The sequence below is a fragment of the Octopus bimaculoides genome, chromosome 15 (assembly GCF_046866305.1).
Source record: "Octopus bimaculoides isolate indiv1 chromosome 15, ASM4686630v1, whole genome shotgun sequence".
In the NCBI taxonomy this organism is placed as follows: Eukaryota; Metazoa; Mollusca; class Cephalopoda; order Octopoda; family Octopodidae; genus Octopus; species Octopus bimaculoides.
In genome coordinates, this window is record NC_142942.1 from 21,898,558 (window position 1) to 21,906,057 (window position 7,500).

The following is a 7,500-nucleotide window of genomic DNA, read 5'->3' on the forward strand; positions in this document are numbered from 1 at the left end:
ATAATAATAATAATGATGACGATGATGATGCAATGTAGACAATACTTCGGAATATACTACGTAGACAGCAACGAGGATGACATACAGTGGACATGAACGCTAAGTATGAAGTAGACATCACATCAAGAGACAACAAAACGAAATAAATTATATATTGTCGCTGGACGTGGAGGTTAAGGATATTAGTATAGGTCGCTACGGGAGGGCCGGCAGCTTGCAAATGCTAGGACCAGCGTTCGTACTTCTAGGCTAAACCATAATGTATTGAATATATATTGAATGTATTGGCAAATATATTGAACACACGGACAGACAGTGAACATAAGGCAGATGTAGTAGTGGCCTGGTGGTTAGGGCGTTACACTCACGATCACTAGATCGTGCGCTCGATTCTCGGAGTAGTGATGCAGATAAACACATTTAGGTTTCACATATAGATAGATAGATAGATAGATAGATAGATAGATAGATAGATAGATAGATAGATAGATAGATAGATCAACGTATATTTAAAAAATAAATACATATATTCATATACATATGTGTGTGCATATATATACACACACATAGATATATTTACATAGAGCCTAAAAAATACAGAGAACTATGAAGAGAAGACATAATTTCTTAATTGGACAACTGTTTCATGTACATACATCTGTATGTATAAAAGTATGTATGCGAGTGTGTGTATGTATGTGAATGGGTTAATTAGACAGGCAGAGTATCATAAATAATATCCCAAATTTATTCTGGAAAAAATATTCCCCTGATTGACATGAAAAGAAGAAATCTTTGAGATTCAGTTGAGTCTCTTTGGTTTCCATAAATTCCAAAGAAAATGGACAATCCTAAAGACAGATTTAAGTGAAGATTATCTAATGACACCAGAAAATCCTAAATTAAACTATAGTTTATCCCACCATTTAATTCAAGTGGGTCCTTCGTGAACATAGACTACTAGTAAAGCAGTGCATTGTGTGGAAATAAATATATATGAATATTATTATTATTATGCACTCCTTGCACTCCTTACTGATCTTTAATCTTATTCCCGTGGAAATTATATATTCCTTTGACACTAATCCTTATGGATGAAACCACAACTGCGAGAAACCATTTACCTTTACGAGTCTGAATGTGTTTATGCCACTCTACAAACACGCATCAATTAAAGAGTTTTTAATTGTGGATAGCAATTTAGGTTTATATTCGAAAGTATATATATTTATATATTCCGAATCTAAATTCTGGGGCAAATTTTTGAGATCCACATTTATGCTACGAGAATTAACAAAAACTAATAATTTCGATAATTAAAACAACTTTGTAATCATTAGAGAAATATTTTATCTATGCAAACGATGAAATATGAATTCTCTTTTCATTTAAACAATTTTTACTTTCAAAATAAAACTGAAAGTAGATTTGGAAATAAATAAACAAAATTCAATTTTAAAATCTGGAGACATTATTGTGACTTTCCGTTCGTTACTTTTGCGTTAGGAATATAATTCTCCTTTGTTATGCCAAATTTAGGACTTTCGATGTAAAGTTCGGCTGTTTGTAATTTATATATAACAAACAGTTTGGTTAATGAATATTAATCAAACGAAATGCGCTTTCGAAATATTTGTGATGTAAATACTGTCGTTTGGAAGTTTCATTTGATTTTATAGCGCTTCTTTCCAACGATTTATTTCACGCATTGTTTAATAAAAGCTTTGTTTCATTTACAGTACGAGAAGATTCTTTGACTCTAAAGAAACTTTTCGCTTCTGTCTGTGAAGCTTTCCCATTTGCAACATTTTTGATTGATATTTTTGTCGCATCACAAGAGTCTATTTACCCACCAACTTTATCATAACTTACCACTAATGAACAACAACTTCCAGACCGGCTAATTCATGGTGTCACTGCAACCGTATCAAAAGATTCCCGCAATTCCATCTGAGGCCTTTACTAATCCGATTCACTTGACTACGACTGACTGGGCCAACATCTCTTGATATGGTTGACGCTAACACCTCTTATATATACATGTACTGTGTATATATAGATTTATTTTGACTAAGCTTTGTGTTTACATCCATTACGTGAACACTCAATAGCTTATAAAACCGAAATACCGAAAGTAAATATAACCTTTGACATGGTCAAAGGTTAAACTAAAATCTGACTTTTTGCAGAAGTTATAACATGCAAGCTAAGAACTCTGTAGAACTAAGAGGTATTCTGCAAGTGTGTCCTTCCTTGAGAAAGAATACTCTTCGAGACATAGGCAATATTACATAGGGTAATAATCCTATCAAACAGATAATTAATCGAAGTCAATTATATTCTTTCCTTCGCCAAAATGACCGATCATTAACTGTTAAGTAAATCACGTGATGTCTTAAAGTCTGAAATAATAAAACCAGTCATAAGATATGTGATACAACTTCCCCATCTTATAATGATTGACAATAAACCACATCAGTCTTAGTGTCTGGCGTAAATGTCAGTCAAAGAAACCAGACAAATATTTCATGTCTTAATTTAATTAATTAAAAATTAACAGACGTGATCACCTAATTAGTTTTCGAGAGCAGTCGACACAGAATTTGATCACTTTTAGAATTAAAGAATGAAAAAGAAACATGATAATCTTTTTCTAGAGTTCCAAAACATTGTTTAAGAAATACGATAAGCTATGAATATTTCAAAAATTTTTTTCAGTCTAGACAGCGATAGTTTGTTAAAGTTCAGTAATTTTTCCATCTTCATTATTTTTTGCAATATAGACTCTAAAAGAATGCTTGTCTGTTTTTGTGAGTATATTTCAGTCGTATGAAATGCCATGTGATTTTGGAGTCTCTTATTCTTTCTTATTTCAAAAATCTCTTTCTCAAATTAATTTTCTTCAAAGACATGTATATATATATATATATATATATATATATATATATATATATACATATATTTGGTGTCGTCTGCTTATAGAAATCTCAATTTTTTTTAATAAAAGAGATATTACTTGAGCTCCAGATTTTATCATTGAGAAAAAATAAACAACGATAGTTTAAGGTCAGAAGTTAACGTAATATTAATAGGATTCTGTCTAAGAAGAGACATCAATAATAATGATGAAGATGATAATAATAATAATAATAATAATAATAATAATAATAATAATAATAATAATAATAATAATAACACCAACAATTATCGATCTCAGCCTATAAATTTGAAATCGTTAATTTTAAGCCTATGAAACAACACCTACGCGCGCGCATACACACACATACACGAGTAAGGGCATCAAGAATACACAACAGCTAGCTGTGTGTGTATATATATACATATATGCATGTGTGTGTGTGTATGTGTGTGTGTGGTTAGAGACATTATTCGTTATACGTACTTATGCACTTTAAATGCTGAAGATGTTTTAAATCTATAACAGGTGACATTGGATCTGACTTAGATCGTTCCTCTCAAATACTAATCAATTGTTCGAAAGAAAACTGAAGCCTATTTTAGTCAAATATAGAGTTTTTAACAGTGAAGAATCACGCTGAGTGGAGAAAATGTAATATGACGTGTATTAAATATGGCAGATTTGAATGAAAACGAGAGAAAGCGAATAGCGTTGTACAGACGACACTAAAAACACTGCGGTGTGATGGAGAGGGATGGATAGAGTGGAAGATCGACGGTGAATGTTGCATTTTGAATAAAACATTTGATAAGGGATGGGAGTAGGGGATGGAGGGTAGAAAGTATGCCAAAAGTTAACGTGAATTATTGGAAAATTGAGGGCATGTAATGTTGTAGGTTAGAGTAACATGATGTTATCACGTATTTTTAGACTAGACCAAATCGCAGTATAGATTGTAGGATGGCGATGTTAGTGACGGGGTGGAGAGAACGATATCTGTAGAGTGTGGTGATTACAAATGTACTCGTTATTGTTGTGGAGTGGGGTGGGGAGGCGTATAAATATATAATCAGGTACATGGAAATATATTTCAGCTAATAGAGCTAATTAATTAAAACTACATTAGTTTAATTGTGTGTGTGTGTGTGTGTGTGTGTGTGTGTGTGTGTGTGTGTGTGTGTGTGTGTGTGTGTGTGTGTGTCGGGGGATGAATTTTCCTTTATGTATTAGCTGTATTTTGATAAATCTCGTAAACACAGTATGGCCGATTGGTTAAGAATTTTGCTTTCGAATCACGAACTCCGGGCTCGATCCCACTGCGTAGCAGCATGAACAGATTTCATTTTCTGTAACCTCGGATCGATCCAAACTTTGTGAGCGAAATTTAATATATGGAAACTGTATGGAATCCCGTCGAGTGGCTTGTACCTTTAGTACAAAAGGTACGGCCTTGCCACAGCACGACTGAGTCACAATGATTACCTTAAGGGTAAACATGTTTGTGCAATACTCAGTCACTTGTATGTTAAATCAAGAGCAGATAACTAAATTTATCAAACACGTAAATCCTCCTCGTTGTCAAACAACGAAGATCCACCCCCATCAACTTAATAAACCCTACCAGTAAGTGTATAAAATCAATCGATAGACAACCCTATGGCCTCGGGGATTTTTATTTCTTATATTCCCCCAAATATTCGAAGCTAATTTACTCTACAAGTAGTGTATGTCGGTTAGTAAGGAACAAACATTTATTCTCTTCTCAATATTAGTTAAACAAAGGCGGAGAGCTGGCAGAATCGCTAGCACACCGGACGAAGTGCTTACCGGTTTTTCGCCTGACTTTAAGTACTGAGTTCAAATTCCACCGTGATTTTTTCTTAAACTTTTATTCTTTCAGAGGTCGATAAAATGAGTACCAGTTGAACACTGGGGTCGATGTAATCGACTTACCCCTTCCCTCAAAATTGCTGGCCTTGTGCTAAAATTTGAAGCCAATATTGGTCAAACGATCTACCTGAGTTTAACTTAGAATAAAGCATTCCAAAGACATGTATTACAGCCAAGTGTTTAGTGTGGTTTCCTGTACTGCTGGTGATAGTATTAGCAAGCTAGTAACCAAAACGATATTGTTATTATACACAATTTATAAATATACAAAATCGAAAATAGAATGGTAGAGAAATCAATAGCTGCCTTACAGTTGTAAAACTGGAAAGTTGATGTTTGGTTAGACTTAAACTGAGCTGGGAGGGGGTCTTTTCCTATGCATCTATCAACCTTAGTGAGACTAAAGGAATTCATTTAGCAGATATTTGTCTCTCTGTACTACACAACAGCCTAGTTTTAGATTTAGGTTATACAATACAGCTGTCTACTTATATATGCAACAGTCTACTCCAGTATACAACTGTCTGCATTATTTTATATCTGTCTATTTTAAAACACATCTTCCTACTTTGATATACAACTGCCTATGTTAATATACGTGCCCACTATATATGTAACTGTCTACGTTGATATACATTTGTCTACTTTAAAATATATATATATATACTTTAATTATTATAGTTATATAAAATGCAATGATATATATACCATTGTGTTATTACCATAGTATTATATACTATAGCTACATATATATATATGTATATATTACTATGTTATATACTATATACGATAGTGATATATATATATATATAGTATAGTATAGTATAGTATAGTATAGTATAGTATAGTGAAATTGCTATCAAACCTGCGACATAACGTTATAATCCCCAGTTTTTCCACTTCCTACCCAGATAACTTTTTTGTTTACGAAACGAGGCCGCCATGTTGTTACAACCGTTAAACACCGCCAGCTAGGGCCTTAGGTACCTTCAGCCGAGTTCACTCCGGTGTAAGCACTGAGAGACGGAGGTATCAGGCCTGAATGTGTCATCCCCTGTTCGTCCCACCAGTTATGTGATCCTCAGAAGGGGGTCATAGGAGCTGATTTGTCTATGAATAAACCAATAAAAATAATTTGTATATTATCCGCTTCTCTCGTTTATTACAATCTTTTCTTCAGAGTTGGCGCAGAAACACCAGCATCCTCACCATCTTTTACAGTCCGCCTTCGATTGTAAGTTTACTGTATCTACAAGTAATATAGTAAGACCCCCCCCCACCTCACTGTTATTAATTGTATTGAGTCTTAGAAGTCGTGGGGCCGTTTACCAGGTTTCCATTGCTTATAAGGGACCGACATCACAACCTTCCTCTTGAACTAGACGCGAACCCGTCGCAGAGTAACATGAAAAGAAGTGCTTACTCAATAACACAGCGTACCGCCCGGTCCGGCGATCGAAACTACGAACTCGCGATCGCGAGTGCAACAGCTTAAGCCACGTGTCTTCATATGCTCGTGTAACATCTCGTTTATCGCTTCAGCATTCGAATTCCTCTGCCAAATGTAAACCTTGTTTGTTCACAATATTTTGAATAAATTACGCATTACCTTGTAGTCTTGCGATGATGTGATTGTTCATTTTTAGACCGACATTGTACGGTAGGTGTGAGAGGCCGGATATGGCCGGTTTGGACATAAAACAGGTAGAATATTGGGTTGTATATGCCCAGTTTAAATGGTAAAGGGTTAAATATCTACAGGGCACTCTGTACTTACAATATCTATGTTGAGTCTCTTTTTAATCTACCTGCCTGTGCTCCTGCCTGTCTGTCCGCCTGACTGTCTGCTTCTCTGTCTGGTGAGAACGTACTGTGACACAGCAGATCAATGAAATAGAAGCTAAGAAAAAAAATCTAGGATAAAAGACAAAAAATCAATTGTCAGACATCTTCTTCGAAACACAAAACAACTTGCTTGTTTCCTGACAGTTCTGTAATTAGCTAAGGTAATCGAAGTGGTTTTTTTTTTCTTTTGCGAATCAGAGATCGATAAATTTAATCGGTAATTATGATGGAAGGTAGGTCAGATTAATAACAGTGAGTATGGTGTCTATTAATGAAGTCACAGGTACACGCGCGCGCGTGCGTGCGTGTGTGTGTGTGTGTGTGTGTGTGTGTGTGTGTGTGTGTGTGTGTGTGTGTGTGTGTGTGCGTGCGTGCGCGTGCGTGTCTGTGTGTAGGTAAACAAGTAGTAATTCGTGTACACATTTCCGAATAAATTAATGGGTATTGATGTCAACATATATAAAAAGCCAGCATGTAAGTATGTGTGTATGTATACATACATACATACATACATATATATATATATATACATATATATATATATATATATATATATATATATATATATATATATATATATATATATATATATACACACACACTTGTGTGTGTGTCTTTGTACGTGATCTAGTACACTTGTTTGAAGACTGGTTGATTAACAGTGTGAAATAGTAACAAAGGGGATATGTTATTTCTGTATAAATAGACTTACTGAGAGATAAACGTAAGAGATTTGTATTGGCAAGCATATTGGAAGATAGACAAAGACAGGTGTTTAGAAAGACAGACAGACTGACAGGACTTATATAGAGACCAAATGTGAGATACACAAGCAATAAAGAAAC